The sequence below is a fragment of the Neovison vison genome, chromosome 7, assembly GCF_020171115.1.
Source record: "Neovison vison isolate M4711 chromosome 7, ASM_NN_V1, whole genome shotgun sequence".
NCBI classification, from domain to species: Eukaryota; Metazoa; Chordata; class Mammalia; order Carnivora; family Mustelidae; genus Neogale; species Neogale vison.
Genome location: NC_058097.1, coordinates 82302160 through 82326796, shown reverse-complemented (window position 1 = coordinate 82326796; position 24637 = coordinate 82302160).

The window sequence follows — 24637 nt, the reverse complement described above, 5'->3', positions numbered from 1 at the left end:
AGATCTTAGAATGTGCTGGTGGCTAACGTGCCATGCAGGATTCTCCTACCCTGAGGGTTTGGCAGAGGTCAAATGCACGGTTTCATTCTGGGGAAAGAACAAGTTCTGTTGTGTGGCTCCAGGACCAATGTTGTATTATAAGGTGGTATTCCAGAACAAGCCTCGGAGGAGAGCCTGAAAACCTATTCTAGGGTTCCAGTGAGGTCCTAGGGGCATGTCAGGTTCAATCATCTGACTCAGGCCCATTGACTTGGGTGTTTGCCTGCATGTAGGTGATCAGGGTATTTCAGACTATGCATTTGCTTCCAGAACAGCCTCCAATATTGGAGTTGGCTCAGGGTCCTTGCAGATTTCTCCTAATCTAGTGGGTTTGTGCAAATGTGACTGGCAAAGATTCCTTTGGGATGACAGGCCCTGTCCTTTGGTATGGCTCCAGAGACCCCATCATGGAGGGCATGTGAGCCATGGTTTTGGGAGAGAAGTCTGCACACACAAACTCAGGATAGGGTTAGTGGCAAGGTGATCTCAGGCCCAATGCATAGACCTGGAGGGCAGCTTGTCAGGAACTGTAATTAGTGTGACTGGAAGGAGGTAGCACAGGCTTTTATAACTGGATTGTGTGAACAAGATGGCCTTGGAATGCAGGTGTGGTCTCATGGGTCATGGGAGATTTTTCCTCTCTAAGGCTCCCCTCTTCTCCCAATACTTTGGTGGCTTTTTTGGGGAAGGGAAGAGTGCTGCTTTCCATCTTAGTCATGCCCCAAAACAGAGATTCCAGAGACGGGCTCTGGGTCTGGGTGCCTGGAAAATTTCACGGAGATTTAGGATTCGGGCCTAGGGGTGTCCCAGGCCTGCAATGCGGGAAACTGGAGGTGCAACTGAGAGGGATTGTTTGAAATCATACTCTGGCTGAGGGTCACAATGTCTGTTTCTTCCCAGGGCGGCCCTTAGTAATGGGTGTGGTCTCATTGGCCATGTAGCTGGCTCTCAATTTGAGGATTGGACACCCATCCCAACAGCCAGGTTTCCTGCAATTGGGAAAGAGGAGTTCTCTATTGTTCTTCAGGTTCCCCATTGACAGCGATTCCAGCAAAGGCCTGGGGACACCAAGGATGGGTAGAGTTGATGGACTTGGGCCATGGCTAGTCTCACGTGCTAGATATGGTGCCCTCTCTCTGGGTGGCTGACACAAGTTCAGTGCTCAGGCTCTGTCACACACCACTAGTGGCCAGGGTAACCTGTAAATTGAGGCATCCTATAAATCCCTCGATGACCGAGCAGATTGATCTACATTTGGTGTTTCTGGGAAGACTCACCAGGCACTTCTTCTTTCTATGGAGAAGGAAGAATGCTGCATTGTGGCTTAAAAATTCCCTACCAGGAGGGATTTGGGTCCATGGGGGTGAGGATCGAATTGTAAACCCAAGCTACAGTTAAATTCAGTGCCATGCAGAAGGCAGTTCTAGTGTGCAGAGGCTTATTCGAGATATTCATCACCTGGCTAAAGATGATGTCAGAGTTTGCTCACACAAGAGTTTGTGTCTATGATGATCAACAAATGGAGGGATGGCGTCAAGCGGCCATGGAGGATTTCGCTCGGTGGGGCTTGGAAGATGCTCCAAACAGTAAGGTTTCATTCTATTGGACAGGTGGAGTCTGGTTTGTTTTCTCCAGTGTCCTCCATGTGGAAAATTTGGGTAGCATAGCACTTCTGCAAGGATGTGTGAAAAGCACACCTCCAATGACCATTATAGCTGAGGAACATGGCAGGTTCATTCTGGTGGCTATGGCGCGAAGTATCAAGGCCTTGAGTTGACATGGAAACTCTTGAAGATCGGTCTCAATGCTAATTTGTTACCAGGGATATCTTAGAATGTGCTGGTGGCTAAGGGGCCATGCAGGATTCTATCATCCTGAGTGTTTGACACAGGTCCAAGAGCAAGGTTTTCTTCTGGGGACAGGAAAATTTCTGTTGTTTGGCTCAGGGAACACATGTTGTATTATAAGTTGGTTTTCCAGAACAGGCCTCTGAGGACAGATGCTTGAAAATCTAACCTAGGGTTCCAATGAAGTCCTAGGGGCATGTCAGCTTCAATCTTCTGACTCAGGACCATTGATTTTTGTGTCTGCCTGGATGGAGGTTATCAGGGTGCTTCATACTGGGCTTTTGCATCCAGAGCTGCCTCCCATATTGGGGTGAGCTCAGAGGCCCTTCAGGTTTATCCTAATCTAGGGATTTTGGGTAACTGTGATGGGAACAGTTTCCTTGAAGATGGCAGGCACAGTCTTGTGCTGTGGCTCCAGAGACCCCATTCTGGAGGACATGTGAGCCATGGTTTTGGGAAAGAAGTCTGCAAACCCAAATTGGGTTATGGTTAGTGGCGAGGTGATCGCAGGCCCAATGTGTAAACCTGAAGGGCAGCTCATCAGGAAATGTAATTATGGTTACTGGAAGGCGGTAGCAAAGACTTTTCTATCGGCATTGTGTGTCTAGGTTGGCCTCGGAATGCATGTCTGGTCTCATGGGTCCATGAGAGATTTTTTCTTCTCTAAGGATCCTGGAGGCTCCCCATAGTTTGGTGGCTTTTTCAGGGAAGGGAAGTGTGCTGTTTTCCATCTTAGGCGTGCCCCAAAACATCCATTCGAGTCAGGCTCTGGGTCTGGGCACCTGGAATATCCCATGGAATGTTATGATTTGGGCCTAGGAGCATACCAGGCCTGCAATGCAGGATCCTGGTGGTGCAACTGAGAGGGCTTGTTTGAGAGCATGCTCAGGCTGAGGGTCACAATGCCTGTTTGTGCCCAGGGTTGCCCTCAGGATTGGGTGTGGTCTCATTGGCCATGCAGCTGGCTCCCACTCTGAGTGTTGGACACCAATCTCAACAGACAGGTTCATGCCAACTGGACGAAAGAGTTCTCTATGGTGCTTAAGGTTCCCCTGTAAGGGTCTGGTTGGCCAGAGGGAGTTATTTTGTATTTATGTAGTGATCTGAGATTGACCCTATGCAGTAAAATTAGATTGACCCTGCCCTTCCCAGAGGAACTTACTTAAAAAGCCTAGATACAAGGGCCATTCAGGCCAGGTGAAGACATCCAATCAGTAGGGCATGCATATATCTATTAGGGTAAATTGAAATATAATTGGGCACCCTTGTGTTACCCAGAATTTTTTTTGTGTGTGTGTGGTGATTTAGCATGACTGTGCATTGTTCTCTGTGTATTGCAATCTCATTGGCCACATGTGTATAGCCTGGCTAACTACCTCTATAAAAGTTAGTCTGTGAGGCTGGGAGGGGTCGCCTCTTTGCAAGAGATGGCCCTGACCAGTCAGTTTGATTCTCAATGCTTGGCGCAAAATAAAACTTTGCTTGACCTTCCTTTGTATCAGTCCCGGTTCTTTGATTATGGACCCTAACACCTCCATTTGCAGGGATTCCAGGAAAGGACTGGGGAGAGATGCCTGAATAACAAGGATGGGTAGAGATGATGGACTTGAGCCATGACCAGTCTCACATGCTGGATATGGGCCCCGCTCTCTGGGAGGAGGGCACTAGGTCGGGGCTCAAGCTCTGTCAGACAAAGCACTAGTGGCCAAAGCTGCCTATAAATCGGGGTTCCCTCGAGGAACGAACAGACTGATCCTCAAGCGGGGTTTCAGGACAGACTCAACAGGCACTTCTTCTTTCTATGGGGATGGCAGAATGCTGAGATGTGGCTGGAGAATTCACTTGACTTAACATGGAATTTCTTGCTGATGGGTCTCAATGCTACTTTGTTACCAGGTGCTTGCTCACACTGCAGTTTGTATTTACACTGACAGCCAAATGGAGGGGTGGCATCAAGATGTCATGGAGGATTTCCCACCCTAGGGCTTGTGAGATGCTCCGAATAGCAAGGTTTCCTTCTACTGGACAGGGGGAGTCTGGTTTGTTTGCTCCAGTGTCTCCCATATGGAAAGTTTGGGTGCAGTACTCTCCCACATGGATGCCTGAAAAGCACTACTCCATTGACCACTGCATCTGAGGAACATGGCAGGTTCGATCTGGTGGCTGTAGGGCGAAGTTCCAAGTGGTCTGAGTTGACACTGAGTTGTGCTTTTGGATCACAATGCTGCTTTGTGTCCAGGGATCATTAGAATGTTGGGGAGGTCAGGGGCCATGTCGGATTCTCCTACACTGAGTCATGGACACAGCTACCAAGAGCAAGGGATCATTCTGGGGACAGCAGGGGTTTCGTTGTGTGGCTCAAGGACCACATGTTGGAATGTAAGTTAGTATTGGAGAACAGGCATCTGCAGACAGGCGTCTAAACATCTAAACTAGGGTATCGATGAAGTCCTATAGTCATGGCAGGTTCAAACTTCTGACTCAGGGCCTTTGACTTGGATGTCAGACTGGAGTCAGAGGCTCATTGTGTGTCAGAATGCACATTTCAGTCCAGAGCCATCTTTGAAATTGAGGTGGGCTCAGGGGATTTTTTACTTTACTCCTAATCCTCAGGGTTTGGGCAACCATAAAGGGCAGATTTTCCTTCCAGAGCATAGGGACAGTCGTCTGGCATGGCACCAGGAGCCCCATCATGGAGGGCATGTGGGCCAGCGCTTTGGGGACAGAAATCTGCAAAAGCAAACTAGCACTCTGCAGACCTTGAGGGCAGCTCATACAGTTCTTAAATTAAGGTGTCATGGAGGTGGCAGCGCAGGCTTTTCTGTCGGGTGTGGGTACAGGATGGTCGCAAAAGGTAGGGGTGGCTTCATGAGGCCATGTGAAATTCTTTGTCTCTGTGGATTCTGCTCAGCTCCCAAGAGTTTGGGGTCTCTGGGGGAAGGGAAGACTGTTGTTTTCCATCTCAGAGGACACCCAAAGAGGGATTCCAGAGACAGGTTCTGCATCTGGGCGCCTGGAAAACATGAACGAGGATGATGATTTGGCCCTAGGGACCTGGCAGTCCCACTCTATGGGCTCCTGATCCAGATACCGAAGGATTTTGTTTGAAAGGAAGCTCACGCTGAGGATCACAATGCCTATTTGTATCCAGGAAGTCTTCCATGTGTGACTGTGGTCTCATGGGCCATGCAGCCGGTTCCCACTCAGAGGGTTGGGAAGGAGGAGTACTCTTGTGTGTCAGGTTCCCCCATAGGCATGAATTTGAGCTACGGTCTGGGACAGAGGCCTGAATATCAAGATTGAGTAGAGATTTTGTTTTTTGGTCACAGGAAGTCACACCTGCAGGAAATGGGGCCCACTGTCTGGGTGACTGACTGGAGGTCGTGGGCAGGCTGTGTCAGACAGAGCCTTGGTGCCCATGGAAACCTATGATATTACAGTGTTGTCGAGGGCCATACAGGTAGATCCTCATGTGGGGTTTCTGGGCAGACTCACCAGGCACTTCTTCTTTTGATGGAGCAGGCAGAATGCTGTGTTAAGTCTCCAGAATTCCCAATTAAGAGGGCTTGTGGACCAGGAGGGTGAGGATGGAATTAAAAACACAAGCTACTGTTAAATTCAGTCCCAAGTAGAAGGCAGTTCCAGTTTGCAGCGGCTGATTCAAGTTATCCAGCACCTGAGTAAGGGCAGATGTCAGATGTTTGCTCACACTGGAGTTAGTGTCTATGTTGACGGACAAATGGTGGGGTGACGTCTAGAGGCCATGGAGGATTTCCCACTCTGTGGCTTGTGAGATGCTACAAACAGCAAGGTTTCCTTCCACTGGAAAGGAGGAGTCTGGTTTGTTTGCTCCAGTGTCCCCCATATGGAATGTTTGGGTAGCAGAGTTCTCCTGCATAGTTGCCTGGAAAGCACACCTCCATTGACCATTGCAGCTCAGGAACATGGCAGGTTCGATCTGGTGGCTCTGGGAAGAAGGTTTTAGGGGGCTGAGTTGACATGGAGTTTCATGCTGTTGGATCACAATGCTGGTTTGTATCCAGGGAGACTTTAGAATATTGGGATGGTTAGGGGACCATGCAGGATTCTCCCACACTGAGTCTTGACACAGCTACCAAGAGCAATGTATCCTTCTGGGGATAGCAGTGGTTCTGTTCTGTGGCTCAAGGACCACAGGTTGTAATATGACTTGGTATAGGAGAACAGGCCTCTGGGGACAGGTGCCTAAAAATCTAAACTAGGGTATTGATGAAGTCCTATAGTCATGGCATGTTCAAACTTCTGATTCAGGGCCTTCGACCTGGATGCCTACCTGGGAGCAGGTGCTCATTATGTGTCAGAATGTACACTTGGATCCAGAGCATACTGGGGAATTGAGGTAGGCTCAGAGGATTTGTACTTTGCTTTTAATCTTCAGGTATTGGGCAACAGTGAAGGGCAGAGTTTCCTCTGTAGGAGTACGGTAGGCACAGTATTTCACTGTGGCTCTAGAGGCCCCATCTTGGAAGGCATGAGGACCAGGGTTTTGGAGACAGAATCTGCAAATGCGAACTAGGGTTAGGGTGAGGGCTGAGGTGATCACAGGCCCAATCTGCCGGCCCTGAGGGGAGCTCATAATATACTGAAATTAAGGTGTCATGGAGGCGGTACATCATGATACATTGTCTGGATTCTGTGTCCAGGATGGTCTCAAAAGGTAGGGGTGCATTCATGGGGCCATGGGAGATTCTTCATCTCTGGGCATTCTGCCCAGCTCCCAAGAGTTTGGTGTCTCTAGGGGAAGGGAAGACTGCTGTTTTCAGTCTCAGATTAACCACAAAAGAAAGATTCCGGAGACAGTTTCTGGGTCTGGGTGCCTGGAAAACACCAACGAGGGAGATGATTTGGCCGTAGCAACCTGGCTGACCTGCTCTGCGGACTCCTAGTCCAGCTACCGAGAGTGTTTTTTTGAAAGCAGGCTCACGCTGAGGGTCACAATGCCTGTTTGTGCCCAGGGCGATTCCCATGTGTGACCGTGATCTCAAGGCCCATGCAACTGGTTCCCACTCTGAGGGTTGCACACCCATTTAACAGGCCAGATTTCTTGCCACCAGGAAGGAGGAAAACTCTTGTGCTTTAAGTACCCCCAAAATCAGGGATTTGAGCTACAGTCTGGAGACAGATGCCTGAATAACCAGGTAGAGGAGAGATGTTGATTTCGGGCCAGGGCACATCCCATCTGCAGGATATGGGACCCACTGACTGCAAGGCTGACGGGAGCTCATGACTCAAGCTGTGTCAGACAGAGCCTTAGTGGCCATGGCAGCCCAAGATATTAGGTTGTCGTCGAGGGCCATGCAGGTGGATCCTCATGTGTGCATTCTGGGCAGACTCACCAGGCACTTCTTCTTTCTATGGGGCAGGCAGAATGCTGCGTTGTGGATCCAGAATTCCCTATAAAAAGGGCTTCGTGATTAGGAGGGTGAGGATGGAATTGTAAACACAAGCTATGGTTAAATTCAGTGCCAAGCGTAAAGCTGTTCCAGTGTACAGCGGCTGATTTTAGACATCCATCACCTGAGTAGGGGCGGATGTCAGATGTTTGCTCACACTGTAGTTTGTATCTATGATGATGGACAATGGTGGGGTGGTGTCAAGAGGCCATGGAATATTTCCCACGCTGCAGCTTGTGAGATGCTCCAAAGAACAAACTTTCCTTCTACTGGACAGGGGGAGTCTGGTTTGTTTTCTCCAGTGTCCCCCATATGGAAATTTTGGGTAACAGTGCTCTCCCACATAGATGGCTGGAAATTGCAGCTCAGGAACCATTGCAGCTCAGGAACATGGCAGGTACGATCTGGTAGCTCTGGGACAAAGTTCTAAGGGGGCTGAGTTGACATGGATTTTCATGCTTTTGGATCACAATGCAGGTTTGTATCCAGGGAGACGTTAGAATGTTGGGGTGGTCAGGGACCATGCAGGATTCTCCTACACTGAGACTTGGACACTGATACCAAGAGAAAGGTATCCTTCTGGGGAATGCAGGGGTTCTGTTGTGTGGCTCAAGGACCACATGTTGTAATATAAGTTGGTATTGGATAGCAAGCCTCTGGGGACAGTCGCCTAAACATCTAAACTAGGGTATCGATGAAGTCCTATAGTCATGGCAGGTTCAAACTTCTGACTCAGGGCCTTTGCTTGGATGTCTGCCTGGAGGCCGGCGCTCATTCTGTGTCAGAATGTGTATTTGCATCCAGAACATTCTTCTAAAATAATGTGGGCTCACTGGCTTTGTAATTTGCTCCTAATATTCAGGGTTTGGACGACAGTGAAGGGCAGTTTCCTTCAGGAGTGTAAGCACAATCGTCTGATGTGGGATCAGAGGCCCCATTCTGGAGGACGTGTGGGCCAGGACTTTGGGAACAGAAAATGCAAACGTGAACTAGCGTTAGGATGAGGGCCGAAGTGTTCACAAGACCTATCAGGAGGCCCTGAGGGCAACTCATAGTGTACTGAAATTAAGGTGTCATGGAGGCGTTAGCGCAGGCTTTTCTGTCAGGATTGTGTGTCCAGGATGGTCGCAAAAGTTAGGGGTGGTTTCATGAGCCCACGGGATATTCTTCATTTCTGATGATTCTGCCCAGCTCCCAGTGTCTGGTGTCTCTGGGGGAAGGGTAGACTGATATTTTCCGTCTCAGGTGACCCCCAAAAGAGGGATTCGAGAGACAGGTTCTGGGTTTGGGCGCCTGGAAAGCACAAATGAGTGTGAGGATTTGGCCCTAGGGTCATGGCAGGCCCACTCTGTGGACTCCTGGTCTAACTACCGAGGGTGTTTTTTGAAAGGAGGCTCACGCTGAGGGTCATAATGCCTGTTTGTGCCCACGGCGTCTCCCATGAGTGGCCCTGGTCTCATGGGTCAAGCAGATGGTTCCCACTCTGAGGGTAAGACATCCATCTCAATAGCCAAGTTTCCTGCCATTGGGAAGGAGGAATAACCCTGTGCTTCAGGTTCCCCCATAGGCAGGTATTTGAGCTACAGTCTGGAAACAGATATCTAAATATCCAGATTGTGTAGAGATGATGGCTTCGGGCCATATCACGTCCACCTGCTGGGTATGGGGCCCACTCTCCGCATGGCTGCCTGGAGGTCGTGGCTCTGGCTGTGTGAGACAGAGTCTTAGTGCCCATTGCGGCCTATGATATTATGGTGCTGTCGAGGGCCATGCAGGTGGTTCCTCATGTGGTGTTTCTGGGCAGACTCACCAGGCATTTCTTCTTTCTATGGGGCAGGCAGAATGTTGTGTTGTGGCTCTAGAATTCCCTATCAAGAGGGCTTGAGGACCAGGAGAGTGAGGATGGAATTGTTAACACAAGCTATGGTTAAATTCATTGCCAAGTGGAAGGCACTTCCAGTGTGCAGCAGCTGATTGGAGACATCCAGCACCTGAGTAAGGGCAGATGCCAGATGTTTACCCACACTGGAGTTTGTGTTTTTGATGACCAACAAATGGAGGGAAGGCGTCATGAAACCATGGAGGATTTCTCACCCTGGGGCTTGTGAGATGCTACAAACAGCAAGGTTTCCTTGTAATGGACTGGTGGAGCCTCGTTTGTATGCACCAGAGTCCCCCATGTGGAAAGTTTGGGGAGCAGAGCACTGTGCATGGATGCCTGGAATGCCCACCTCCAGTGCCCATTGCAGATGAGGAAATGGCAGTTTCGTACTGGTGATGCTGGGGTGAAGTTGAAAGTAACCGGTATTGACATGGAGTTTCACGCTGTTGGATCACAATGCTGGTTTGTATCCAGGGAGACGTTAGAATGTTGGGGCGGTCAGGGCCCATGCAGGATTCTCTTACACTGAGTCTTGGACACAGCTACCAAGAGCAAGATACCCTTAAGGGACAGGAGGGGTTCTGTTGTGTGGCTCAGGGACTACAGGTTGGAATATAAGTTGTTATTGAAGAACAGGCCTCTGTGGACAGTCACTTGATAATCTAAGCTAGGGTATTGATAAAGTCCTAGAGGCATGTCAGGTTCAATATTCTGGCTCAGGGCCTTTGACTTGGATGTCTGCCTGGAGACAGGGGCTAATTGTGTGTCAGAATGTGTCCTTGGGTCCAGAGTTTTCATCGGAATTGAGGTGGGCTCACGGGCTTTTTACTTTGCTCCTAGTCTTCAGGGTTTGGTCAACAGTGAAGGGCAGAGTTTCCTTCGGGTGTGTAGGCACAGTCGTCTGGTGTGGCTCCAGAGGCCCTATCCTGATCGGCATGTGGGACAGGGCTTTGGGACAGAAATCTTCAAACGCGAACTAGGGTTAGTTTGAGGGCTGAAGTGATCACAGGCCCGATCTTCACGTCCTGTGGGAAGCTCATAGTGTACTGAAGTTAAGGTATCATGGAGGCAGTAGTGCGGGCTTTTCTGTCTGCATTGTTTGTCCCAGACTTTTGCAAAATGTAGCAGTGGCTTCATGGTGCCATGGGAGATACTTCAGCTCTGGGGATCTGCTCAGCTCCCAAGAGTTTCTTGTCTCTGGGAGAAGAGAACACTTCTGTTTTCCGTCTCAGGGAGCCCCCAAAAGAGGGATTCCAGAGACAGGTTCTGGGTATGGGCACCTGGAAAACACATATGAGGGTGAGTGTTTGGCCCTCAGATGGTAGGCATGCTCTGGGGCATCCCGTTCCAGCCACTGAAGAGTTTTTTTTGAAAGCAGCCTCACGCTGAGGTTAACAATGCAAGTTTGTTCTCAGAGTGGCTCCCATGAGTGGCCGTGGTCTCGTGGGCCATGCAGCTGATTCCCACTCTGAGGGTTGGTCACCTATCTCAACAGCCAGCTTTCCTGCCTTCGGGAAGGAGGAATACTCTTGTGCTTCAGGTTCCTCAGTTGTCAGGGATTTGAGCTACAATCTGGGAAAGATGCTTGAATATCCAGTTTGAGTAGAGATGACGGCTTTGGGCCACGGCAAGTCCAACCTGCAGGATATGGGTCCCACTCTCTGCATGGCTGACTCTAGGTCGTGGCTCAGGCTGTGTCAGACAGAGTCTTAGTGTCCATCTCAACATCCAGGTTTCCTGCTATTGGGAATAAGGATACTCCTGTGCTGCAGGTACCCCCATGGGCAGGGTTTTGAGCTACGATTTGGGAAAGATACCCAAATACCCAGGTTGAATAGAGATGATGGCTTCCGGCCACGGCAGGTCCCACCTGCAGGATATGGTGCCCACTGTCTGCGTGCCTGCTTGGAGACAGTGGCTCCGCCTGTGTCAGACAGAGCCTGAGAATGCATGATGGCCTAAGATATTAGGGTGCCATCGAGGGCCATGCAGGTGGATCCTAATGTGGGGTTTCTGGGCAGACTCACCAGACACTTCTTTCTATGGGGAAGACAGAAAGCTGTGTTGTGGCTACAGAATTCCCTATCAGGAGGGCTTGGGGACCAGGAGGGTGAGGATGGAATTAAAAACACAAGCTATGGTTCAATTCAGTGACAAGCGGAAGGCACTTCCAGCGTGCAGCAGCTGATTCAAGACACCTGATTCCAGCACCTGAGTAAGGGTGGATGTCAGATATTTGCTCATACTGGTGTTTGTGTCTAGGATGACGGACAAATAGTGGGTTTGCGTCAAGAGACCATGGAGAATTTCCCACTCTGCGGCTTGTGAGATGTTCCAAACAGTAAGTTTTTCTTCTACTGGACAGGGGGAGTCTGGTTTATTTGATCCAGGGTTCCCCATATGGAAAGGTTGGTAGCAGAGCTCTCCCTCATGGAAGCCTGGAAAGCACTACTCCATTGTCCATTGCAGCTGAAGAACATGGCAGGTTCGATCTGGTGACTCTGGGGCGAAGTTCCAAGGGGGCTGAGTTGACATGGAGTTTGATGCTGTTCGATCACAATGCTGGTTTGTTTCCAGGGAGACACTGGATTGTTGGGATGGTCAGGGGCAATTCAGGATTCTAATACACTGAGTCTTGGACACACTACCAAGAGCAAGGTATCCTTCTGGGACAGGAGGGATCTGTTGTGTGGCTCAGGGACAACATGTTGAAATATAAGATGGTATGGGGGAACAGTCCTCTCGGGACAGGTGCCTGAAAACCTAAGCTAAAGCATCCATGAAGTCCTAGGAGCATGTCAGGTTCAATATTCTGACTCAGGGCCTTTGACTTGGATGTTCGCCGGGAGGCAGGAGCTCACTGTGTGTCACAATGTACACTTGGGTCCAGACCATTTTTGGAAATTGAGGTGGGCTAAGGGGCTTTGTACTTTGCTCCTAAGCTTCAGGGTTTGGGCAAAAGTGAAGGGCAGAGTTTTCTTAGAGAGTGTAGGTACAGTCGTCCTGTGTGGCTCCAGAGGCCCTATCCTGGAGGACACGTGTGACAGGGTTTTGGAGACAGAAATCTGCAAATGCGTACTAGCGTTAGGGTGAGGCCTGATGTGATCACAGCCCCGATCTGCAGGCTCTGAGGGCAGTTCATTTTGTAGTGAAATTAAGGTGTCGTCGAGGCAGTTGGGGAGACTTTTCTGTCTGGATTGTGTCCAAAATGGTCGCAAAAATGTAGGGGTGGCCTCATGGTGCCATGGAACCCTCTTCATCTCTGGGAATTCTGACCATAACCCAAGGATTTGCTGTCTCTGGGGGAAGGGAAGACCGCTGTTTTCCGTTTCAATGGACCCACACAAGAGGGATTCCAGGGATGGTTTCTGGGTGTAGGCGACTGAAAAACACCAACGAGGGTGAGTATTAGCTCTAGGGGACTGGATGTCCCACTCTCCTGGCTCCTGGTCCAGCTACTGTGGGGTTTTTTTGGGAGCAGGTTCACGCTGACGGTCACAATGCCTGTTTGTGACCAGGGTGGCTCCCAATGTGTGGCCGTGGTCTCATGTCCATGTAGCTGGTTCCCACTTTGAGGGTTGGACACCCATCCCAACAGCCAGATTTCCTGTCATTAGGAAGGAGGAGTACCCTTGTGCTTCAGGTACCCCATAGGCAGGGATTTGAGCTACAGACTGGGCACAGAGGCTTGAATATCCAGGTTGAGTAGAGATGACGGCTTTGGGGCACAAGTCCCACCTGCAGGAAATGGGGCCCTGTCTGGGTGGCTGACTGGAGGTCGTGGCTCAGGCTCAGTCAGAGAGAGCCTTAGTTCCCATGGTGGCCTAAGGTATTAGGGTGTCGTCTTGGGCCTTGCAGGTAAATCCTTATGTGGGGTTTCTGGGCAGACTCCCCAGGCAATTCTTCTTTCTTGGGGCAGGCAGAATACTGTGTTGTTGCTCCAGAATTCCCTATCAAGAGGGCTTATGGACCAGGAGGGTGAAGATGGAATGGTAAACACAAGCAACTGTTAAAGTCATTACCAAGCGGAAGGCAGTTCCAGTGTGCAGCAGCTGATTGGATACATCTAACTCCTGAGTAAGTGCGGTTGTCAGCTGTTTGCTCACACAAGAGTTTGTGTCTATGATGACCAACAAATGGAGGGTGGTGTCAGGAGTTCATGGAGAATTTCCCACACTGGGGCTTGTGAGAATCTCCAAACAGCAAGGTTTCCTTCAACCGAACAGGGGAATTCTGGTTTGTTTGCTCCAGGGACCCCCATGAGGAAAGTTTGTGTAGCAGAGCACTCCCATATGGATGTGTGGAAAGTACACCTCCATTGACCATTGCAGCAGAGGAACATGGCAGGTTCATTTTGTTGGCTCTAAGGTGAAGTATCAAGGCCCTGAGTTGACATGGAGTCTCATGAAGATGGGTCACAATGCTGGTTTGTTACCAGGGAGATCTTAGAATGTACTGGTGGCTAAGGGACATGCAGGATTCATCTAACCTGAGGGTTTGGCACATGTCCAAGAGCACGGTTTCCTTCTGGGGACAGGAAATGTTCTGTTGTGTGGCTCAGGGACCACATGTTGAATCATAAGCTAGTATTTCAGAACAGGCCTCTGAGGACAGATGCCTGAAAACCTAATCTAGGGTTCCAATGAAGTACTAGGGTCATGTCAGTTTACAACATCTGACTCAGGCCCATTGACTTGGGTGTCTGCCTGGATGTAGGTGATCACGGTGTTTCAGACTGCACATTTGAGCCCAGAGTGGCCTCCAAAATTGGAGTGGGCTCAGGGGCCTTGACGATTTCTCCCATCTGGTTGGGTTGGGCAACTTTGACAACACAATTTCTTTGGGGATGGCAGGCACAGTCCTGTGGTGTGGCTACATAGACCCCATCCTGGAGGGCATGTGAGTCATGGTTTTGGAAGAGAAGTTTGCAAACAAAAACTTGGCTTAGGGTAGTGGCAAGCTGATCCCAGGCCCAATTCATAGACCTGGAGGAGAGCTCATCAGGAACCGTAAATTGGGTGACTCAAAGGCGGTAGCACAGGCTTTTGTATATGGATTGTGTGTCCAGGTTGGTTTAGGAATGCAGGTGTGGACTCATGGGTCCATGGGAGATTTTCCGCTCTAAAGATCCTGGCGGCTCCCATTGTTTGGTAGCTTTCTTGGGAAAGGGATGAGTGCTGCTTTCCATCTTATGCATGCCCCAAAACAGGGATCCAAGAGATGGGCTCTGGGTCAGGGTGCTTGGAAAATCCCACCAAGGCTTATGATTTGGACCAAGGGGCATACCAGGCCTGCAATGTGGGATCCTGATGGTGCAACTGAGAGGGCTTGTTTCAAAACATGCTCAGGCTGTGGGTCACAATGCCTGTTTGTGCCCAGTGTGGCCCTCATGAGTGTGCATGGTTTCATTGGCCATGCTGCTGGCTCCGACTTTGAGGGTTGAACACCCATCCCAACAGACAAGTTTCCTGCCATGGGAAGGAGAAGTTCTCTATTGTGCTTCAGGTTCCCCCATTCGCAGGGATTCCAGCAAAAGTCTGGGGATATGTGCCTGAACACCAAGGATGAGTAGAGATGACAGACTTTGTCCATGACCAGTCACACATGCTGGATATGGGGCCCGCTCTCTGGGTTGCTGAAACTAGGTAAGAGCTCAGTCTCTGTCAGACAGAGCACTAGTGGTAAGGAAGCCTATAAATTGGGGTTCCCTCGAAGGCCGAGAAGATTCAATCTCATGTGGAGTTTCTGGGCAGACCCACCATGCACTTCTTCTTTCTATGGGGAAGGAACAATGATGCGTAGTAGCTCCAGAATTCCCTATCAACAGGGCTTGGGGACCAGTAGGGTGAGGATGGTACTATAAACATAAGCTACGGATCAATTCAGTGCCAAGCGGAAGGCAGTTCCTTTGTGCAGCGGCTTATACGGGATATCTAGCACATAAGGGTGGATGTCAGATGTTTGCTCACACTGGAGTTTCTATCTATGATGACCGACAAATGGAGGGGTGGTGTCAAGAGGCCATGAAGGATTTCCCAATCTGAGGCTTGTGAGATGCTCCAAACAGTAAGGTTTCCTTCGAGTAGACAGGTGGAATCTAGTTTGTTTGCTCCAGGGCCCCCATGTGGAAAGTTTGGGTAGCAGAGCTCTCCCACATGGATGCCTGGAAAGCGCAACTCCATTGACCATTGCAGCTGAGGAACATGCAGGTCTGTGTGTGGTGGCTCTGGGGCAAAGTATCAAGGCCTTGAGTTGACATGGAATCTCTTGCAGAGGGGTCACAATGGTGGTTACTTATTAGGAAGATCTTAGAATGTGCTGTTGGTTAAGGTGCTGCGTAGGATTCTTCTATTCTGAGGGTTTGGCAGAGGTCAAGGAGCACGGTTTCCTTCTGGGGACAGGATATCTATTTTTGTGGGGCTCAGGACCACATGATTTATCATAAGTTGGTATTCCAGAAATTTCACTGAGGACAGATGCCTGAAAACCTAATCTAGGGTTCCAGTGTGGACCTAGGGGCATGTCAGTTTCAAACTTCTTACTCAGGACCGTTGACTTGGTGTCTTCCTGGATGTATGTGATCAGGGTGTTTCAGACTGGGCATTGTGTGCAGAGGGGTCGTCAATATCGAGGTGGGCTCTGGGGTCTTGCAGGTTTCTCCAAATTTGAAATGTTTGGGCAACTGAGATGGGCACAGTTTCCTTGGGGATTGCAGGAACAGTCCTGTGCTCTGGCTCCAGAGACACCATTCTGGAGAGCAAGTGAGCCATGGTTTTGAGAAAGAAATCTGGAAGCACAAATTCGTGTTAGGGCTAGTGGCGAGGTGTTTGCAGGCCCAATGCGTACAATGGAGGGTAGCTCATGAGGAACTCTAATTGGGGTGACTTGAAGGTGGTAGCACAGGCTTTTCTATCTGGATTGTGTTTGCAGGATGGCCTCGGAATGCAGGTGTGGTCTCATGGGTCCAGCGGAGATTTTTCCCCTCTTAGGATCCTGCAGCTCCCCACGTTTGGTGGCTTTTTCAGAGACAGGAAGTGTGTTGTTTTCCATCATTGGGTTGCCCCAAAACAGGGATTCCAGAGACAGGCTCTCAGACTGGGTGCTTGGAAAACCCACCAAGTGTTAGGATTTGGGCCTTGGGGCATACCAGTCCTGCAATGCAGGATTCTAGCCGTGCCACTGAGAGGGCTTGTTTGAGAGCATGCTCAGGCTGAGGGTCACAATGCCTGTTTGTGCCCAGGGCGGACCTCAGGAGTTGGCGTGATCTCATTGTCCATGGAGCTGGCTCCCACTCTGTGGTTTTTACAAATATCCCAACTGCCAGGTTTCCTGTCATGGGGAAGGAGGAGTTCTCTATTGTCCTTCGGTTCCCCTATTGGCAGGTATTCCAGCAAAATTCTAGGGAAAGGTGCCTGAATCCAATGATGGATAGAGATGACGGGCTTGGGCCATCACCGATCTCACATGGTGGATATGGGGTCCGCTCTCTTGGTGGCTGACCCTAGGTCGTGGCTTAGGCTCTGTCAGACACAGCACTAGTGGCCAGGACAGCCTATAAATCAGAATTCCTTCAAGTGCCAAGCAGATAGATTCTCATGTGGTGTTTCTGGGCTGACTGTCCAGGCAATTCTTCTTTCTATGGGGAAGGCAGAATGCTGCATTGTGGCTCCAGATTCCTCATCAAGAGGGCTTGGGGACCAGTAGGTTGAGAATGGAATTGTCACCACAAGTTACTTTTCAATTCAGTGCCAAGCGGAAGGGAGTTTCAATGTGCAGAGGCCCATTCGAGATAACCAACACCTGAGTAAGGGCGGATGTCAGATGTTTGCTCACACTTGAGTTTGTGTCTATGATGATGACAATGGAGTGGTGGCGTCAAGAGGCCATGGAGGATTCCCCATACTGGAGCTTGTAAGATGCTCCAAACAGCAAGGTTACCTTCTACTGGAAAGGGGGAGTCTGGTTTGCTAGCTCCAGTGTCCTGCATGTGGAAAGATTGGGAGCAGAGCTCTTCTGCATGGATGCCTGGAAAGCACACCCCCAATGACCATTGTAGCTCAGGAACATGACAGGTTCCTTCTGGTGGCTCTGGGGCGAATTACCAAGGCCTGGAGTTGCAACTGAATCTCATGCAGATGGGTCACAATGCTGGTTTGTTACCACGGAGATCTTAGAATGTGCTGGTGGCTAAGGTGCCATGCAGAATTCTCCTACCCTGAGGGTTTGACACAGGTCCAAGAGCATAGTTTCCTTTGGGGACAGGAGATGTACTGTTGTGTGGTTCAGGGACCACATGCTCTATCATAAATTGATATTCTAGGGAAACCGTGCTCTTCAACCTGTGCCAAATGCTCAGGGTAGGAGAATCCTTCCGGGCACATTAGCCACCAGCACATTCTACGATCTCCCTGGTAACAATTCAGCATTGTGACCCATTCCTGAGGACAGGTGCCTGGAAACCTAATCTAGGGTTCCAATGAGGTCCTAGGGGCATGTCAGGTTCAATCTTCTGACTCAGGAACATTGACTTGGGTGTTTGCCTGGATGTAGGTCAGCAGGTGTACAGACTGCGCATTTGTGACCAGAGCAACCTCCAATAAGGAGGTGGGCTCAGGGGCCTTCAAGTTTCTCCTATTCTGGAGGGTTTGGGAATCTGTGATGCGCAAATTTTCCTTGGCGATGGTAGGCACTGTACTGTGATGTGGCTCTAGAGAGCCCATACAGCAGGGCATTTGAAACATGGTTTTGGGAGAGAATTCTGCAAACACAAACTCAGGTTAGGGTAAGTGGTGAGGTGATCGCATGCTCAATGCATATACCTGGAGGGCAGTTCAACAGGAACTGTAATTAGGGTGACTCGAAGGCAGTAACAAAGGATTTTCTATCTGGATTGTGTGTCCAGGAAGGCATCAGAATGTAGGTATGGTCCCATAGGTCAATGGGAGACTTTACCTCTCTAAGGATCCTGGCAACTCCCAATAGTTTAGTGGGTTTTTTGGGGAAGGGAAGAGTTCTGCTTTCCATTTTAGGGATGGCCCAAAACAGAAATTACATAGATGGGCACTGGGTCAAGGTGCCTGGAAAATCCCACCAAGGGTTAGGATTTGGGCCTGGGGGCATACCAGGCCTACAATGCGGGATCCTGGTGGTGAAGCTGAGAGGGCTTGTTTGAAAGCATGCTCAGGATGAGGGTCACAATGCCTGTTTGATCCCAGGGCAGCCCTCAGGAGTGGGCATGGTCCCATTGGCGATACCACTGGCTCCCACTCTGAGGGTTGCACACCCATCCAACAGACAGGTTTCCTGCCATTGGGAAGGAGGAATTCTCTATTGTGCTTCAGGTTACCCCATTGACTGGGATCCCAGCAAGGTTTAGGGATAGATGCCTGAATACCAAAGATGGGTAGAGATGACGGACTTGAGCCATGGCCAGTCTCACATGCTGGATATGGTCCACAGTCTTTTGGTGGCTGACACGAAGTTGAGGCTCAGGCTCTGTCAGAAACAGCACTAGTGGGCAGGGAAGCCTACAATTCGGGGATCCCTTGAGGGTCGAGCAGATTGATCCTCATGTGGGCTTTCTTAGAACACTGACTGGCCCTTCTTCCTTCCATGAGGAAGGCAGAATGCTCTGATGTGGCTCGAAACTTACCTATTAAGAGGCCATGGAGACCTTGAGGGTGAGGATAGAATTGTAAACACAAGCTACAGTTAAATTCAGTGCCAAGCGTAAGGCAGCTCCAGTGTGCAGTGGCTGATTCGAGATATCCAGCACCTGAGTAAGGGTGTATGTTGGATGTCTGCTCACACTGGAGTTTGTATCTATTATGACCGACTAAAGGAAGGGTTGTGTCAAAAAGCCATGAAGGATGTCCCACGCTGGCACTTGTGAGATTCTCCAAACAGTAAGGATTTTTTCTACTGGATTTGGGGAGTCTAGTTTGTTTGGGCTCCTCCAAACAAACATTGTTCCAGTGTCCTCCATGTGGATAGATTGGGTAGTACAGCTCTCCCGCATGGCTGCCTTGAAAGACCACCTGCATTGTCCATTGCAGCTGAAAAATATGGAAGATTCGTTCTGGTGGCTGTGGTGTGAAATACCAAGGGTGATGAATTAACATGGAATCTCTTTCAGATGGGTCACAATGCTGGTTTGTTATCAAAAAAATCTTAGAATGTTAGTGGCTAAGGGGCCTTGCAGGATTCTTCCACCCGGAGGGTTTGACACAAGTCGAAGGGCATGGTTTCCTCCTGGGGACAGGTGATGTTCTGTTCTGTGGCTCAGGAACCACACGTTGTATCATAAGTTGGTATTCTAGAACAGGCCTCTGAGGACAAATACCTGAACACCTAATCTACAGTAGCAGTGAGGTCCTAGGGGCATGTCAGTTTCAATCTTCTGACTCAGGACCATTGACTTGAGTGTCTGGCAGATGTAGGTGATAAGGGTGTTTCAAAATATGCATTTACTTCCATAGCGTCCTCCAATATTGTGGTAAGCTCAGGGGCCTTGCAGGTTTCTCCTAATCTAGAGGGTTTGGGAAATTGGGATGGGCAAATTTTCCTTGGTGATGACAGGCACAGTCCTGTGGTTTGGCTCCAGAGACCTCATCCTGGAGGCATTTGAGCCATGGTTTTGGGAGAGAAATCTGCAAACATAAACTCGGGTTATGGTTAGGGGCGAGGTGATTACAGGCCCAATGCATAGACCTGGATGGCAGCTCATCAGGAGCTGTACTTAGCGTGACTTGAAAGAGGTAGCACAGGCTTTTCTATCTGCATTGTGTGTTCAGGATGGCCTCGGATTGTAGGTGTGGTCTCATGGGTCAAAGGGATATTTTTCCTCTCTAAGGATTCTGGCAGCTCCCAATACTTTGGTGGCTTTTTCGGGGAAGAGAAGAGTACTGTTTTCCATATAAGGGGAGCCCCAAAAGAGAAATTCCAGAGATGGGAACTGGGTATGGGCACCTGGAAAATCTCACCAAGGGTTAGCATGTGGGCCTAGGGGTGTACCAGGCTGGCAAAGCAGGAATCTGGTGGTGAAACTGAGAGTGCTTGTCTGAAAGCATGCTCAGGCTGAGGGTCACAATATCTCTCTGATCCAAGGGCGGCCCTCAGGAGTGGGTGTGTTCTCATTGACAATGCAGCTGGTTCCCACACTGATGGTTGGACACCCATCCCAACATTCAGGTTTCCTTCCACGGGGAAGGAGTAGTTCTGTATTGCACTTCAAGTTCCCCCATTGGAAGGGATTCCAACAAAAGACTGGGGACAGATGCCTGAATACCAAGGATGGGTAGATATGACGGACTTGATCCATGGCCGGTCTGCATGCTGGATATGGGCCCCACCCTCTGGGTGGTTGACATAAGGTTGGGGCTCAGGATTTTTCAGACATAGCACTAGTGGCCAGGGCAGCCTGTAAATCGGGGTTCCCTCGAGGGCTGAGCGGATTGATCCTCATGTGGGGTTTCTGGCCAGACTCACCAGGCACTACTACTTTTTATGGGAAAGGCAGAATGCTGCATTGTGGCTCCAGAATTTCCTCTCAACAAGGCTTGGAGACCAGTAGGGTGAGGATGGAATTGGAAAACCAAGCTACGGTTCAATTCAGTGCCAAGCGGAAGGCAGTTCCAATATGTAGCATCTTATTTGAGAAACAAGCACCTGAGTAAGGGTGGTTGTCAGATGTTTGTGCACACTGGAGTTTGAATCTATGATGATCGACAAATGGAGGGGTGGTGTCAAGAAGCCACGGAGGATTTCCTATGCTGACGCTTGTGAGATGCTCTAAACAGCAAGATTTCCTTCTACTGGACATGTGGAGTCTGGTTTGTTTGTTCTAGGTTCCCCCATGTGGAAAGTTTGGGTAGCAGAGCACGACCGCATGGATACCTGGAAAGCAAACCTCCATTCTCCATTGCAGTTGAGGAACATGGCAGGTTTATTCTGGTGGCTCTGGTGCGAAGTACCAAGGGCGATGATTCAACATGGAATCTCTTTCAGTTGGGTTAAAATGTTGGCTTTTTACCAAGGAACTCTTAGAATGTCCTGGTTCTAAAGGGCCAAGTATGATTCTACTACCCAGAGGGTTTGACAGAGGTCAAAGAGCACGGTTTCTTTCTGGGAACAGGAGATGTTCTTGTTATATCATGTTATATTATAAGTTGGTATTCCAGAACAAGCCTCTGAGGACAATACCTGTAAACCTAATCTAGGATTCCATTGAGGTCCTAGGGGCATGTCAGGTTCAATCATCTGACTCAGGACCATTGACTTTGGCATCTTCTGGATGTAGGTGATCAGGGTGTTTCAGACTGTGCTTTTGCATCCAGAACAGCCTCCAGTATGGCGGTGGGCCCACGAAACTTTGGGGTTTCTTTAAATCTAGATGGTTTGGGAAACTGGGATGGGCAAATTTTCCCTGGGGATGGCAGGGACAGTCCTGTGGTGTGGCTCCAAAACCCCATCCTGGAGGACATATGAGCCATGGTTTGGGGAGAGTAGATTGCAAAGCCAAACTCGGGATAGGCTTAGTGGTGAGGTGATCACAGGCCTAATGCATAGACCTGGAGGAAAGTTTATCAGGAACTGTAATTAGGGTGACTGGAAGGCAGTAGCACAGGCTTTCCTATCTGGATTGTGTGTTTGGATGGCTTCAGAATGTAGGTGTGGTCTCATGGGTCCATGGGAGATTTTTCTTCCTTAGGGATCCTTGCGGCTCCCAATAGTTTGGTGGCTTTCTCGGGGAAGGGGAGAGTGCTGTTTTCCATCCTAGGAGTGCCCCAAAACAGGGATTCCAGAGATGGGTCAGGGCGCCAAGAGATTCCCACCAAGGGTTAGGATTTGGGCCTATGGGCATACCAGCCCTAAATGAGGGATGCTGGTGGTGCAATCGAGAGGTCTTAATTGAAAGCATGCTCAGGCTGAGGGTCACAATGCCTGTTTTTCCCCAGGGCGACCCATAGGAGTGGGCATGGTCTCATTGCCCATACAGCTGGCTACCTCTCAGGGTTGGACACCCATCCCAACAGCTAGGTTTCATGTGATGGGGAAGGAGCAGTTCGCTATTGGGCTTCAAGTACCCCCATTGGTAGGGATTCCAGCAAAGGTTGGGGACAGATGCTCAAATACCAAGGATGGTTAGAGAGGACGGATTGAGCCATGGCCGGTCTCACATGCTGGATATGGAACAACTCTCTGGATGGCTAACACGAAGTCATGGCTCAGGCTCTGTCAGACACCGCACTACTGTCCAGGGCAGCTGATAAATCAGGGATCCTCGAGGGCTGAGCAGATGATCCTCATGTGGGATTTCTAGACAGTCTCACCAGGCAATTCTTCTTTCTTTGGGGAAGGTGGAATGCTGCGTTGTGGCTCCAGAATTCCCTATCAAGAGGGCTTGGCGACCAGTCAGGTGAGGATGGAATTGTAAACACTAGCTATGGTTAAATTCAGTGCCAAGCAGTAGGCAGTTACAAAGGGCAGCGTCTTATTTGAGATAGCCAGCACCTGAGTTAGGGGGGATGTCAGATATTTGCTCACACTGGAATTTGTGTCTCTGATGTCTGACAAATGGAGTGGTAGTGTCAAGAGGCTATGGAGAATTCCCCACGCTGAGGCTTGTGAGATGCTCCAAACAGCAAGGTTTCCTTCTACTGGACAGGTGGAGTCTGCTTTGGTTGCTCCACTGTCCTCCATGTGGAAAGTTTGGGTTAGAGAGATCTCCCGCATGGATGCCTGGAAAGCACATGTCCATTAATAATTGCACCTGAGGATCATGGCATGTTCCTTCTGTTGCCTCTGGGGAGAAGTACCAAGGCCTGGAGGTGACAGGGAATCTCTTGCAGATGGGTCACAATGCTGGTTTGTTACCATGGAGAACTTTGAATGTGCTGGTGGCTAAGGGGCCATGCAGGATTCTCCCACCTTGAGGGTTTTATACAGGTCCAAGGGCATGGTTTGCTTCTAGGGACAGGAGATGTTCTTTTGTGTGGCTCAGGGACCACATGTTGTACCCTAAGTTGGTATTCTAGAACAGACGACAAATGCCTGAATACCTAATCTAGGGTAACGATGAGGTCCTAGGGCCATGTCAGATTCAATCTTCTGACTCAGGCCCATTGACTTGGTTGTCTGCCTCAATGGAGGTGTCAGGGTGTTTCAGACTGCACATTTGCAACCAGACTGGCCTCCAATATTGGGATGGGCTCAGGGCCCTTGCAGTTTTCTCCTAAACTGGAGGGTTTGGGCAAATGTGACGGCCATAGTTTCCTTGGGGATTGCAGGCACAGTCCACTGGTGTGTCTATAGAGATTCCATCCTGGAGGCCATGTGAGCCATGGCTTTGGGCAAAAAGTCTGCGTACACAAACTCGGGTTATGGTTAGTGGAGAGGTTATCACAGGCCCAATGCATAAACCTGGAGGGCAACTCATCAGGAACTGTGACTAGGGTGCCTCGAAAGCAGTAGCACAGGCTTTTATATCTGGATTGTGTGTCCTCAGAATGGAGGTGTGGTCTCATGGGTCGATGGGAGACTTTTCCTCTCTATGGAACCTGCTGGCTCCCAATTTTAGGGTCCGTGATCAAAGGACCGAAACTGGTACAAAGCGAAGGTCGAGCAAATCTTTATTTTGCGCCAAGCATCAAGAATCAAACTGACTGGTCAGGGCTATCTCTTACGAAAATGTGATGATGATGATCCAGACAAGGTCACTCCCAAGAAGGCCGCTCAAGACGAGGCTGCTCTAGATGAGGCTGTTTCGTAGATGAGGCCGCTCCATGATCGGAACCGGTCCCAATAAGAGGCCACTCCCAGGAAGGGGCCGCTGCTCGATGAAATTTCTCCCCAGACAAGGCCACTCCCAAGAAGAGGCCATTCTGGACAAGACCGCTTCCCGGATGAGGCCGCTCCCGAAGACAAAGAGGCAACGATGACAGCGACGATGACAAGGAGGACAACCCGGATGACACAGACTTTGTTCCACATGATGCCACTCTGACAAGGCTGCCTCCCAGAGGAGGCCACCGCTGCGGACAAGGCCGCTCATGGCTCGGGGTGGTGAGGCATTTTGCGATGAGCCTGCTGGCGGCTAGGGGCCATTGGCATCTCAGGGCCGCTGGTGTCTCGGACCGCTGGCATCTAGGGTCTGCAGGTGTCAGGACCGCTTACCGCTGGACCACTGGTGTCTCAGGACCGCTGGCGTCCAGGGGCTGCAGGCGTCGGGACCGCTGACCTCTCGACTGCTGACATCTCGGGACCGCTGGCATCCAGGGGCTGCAGGTGTCTGGACTGTTGACAGCTGGACCGCTGAACCGCTGGACCGCTGGACCACTGGACAGCTGGATGGCTGGATGGCTGGACTGCTGGTGTCTCAGGACCGCTGGCATCTAGGGGCTGCAGGCATCGGGACCACTGACTGCTGGACCACTGGT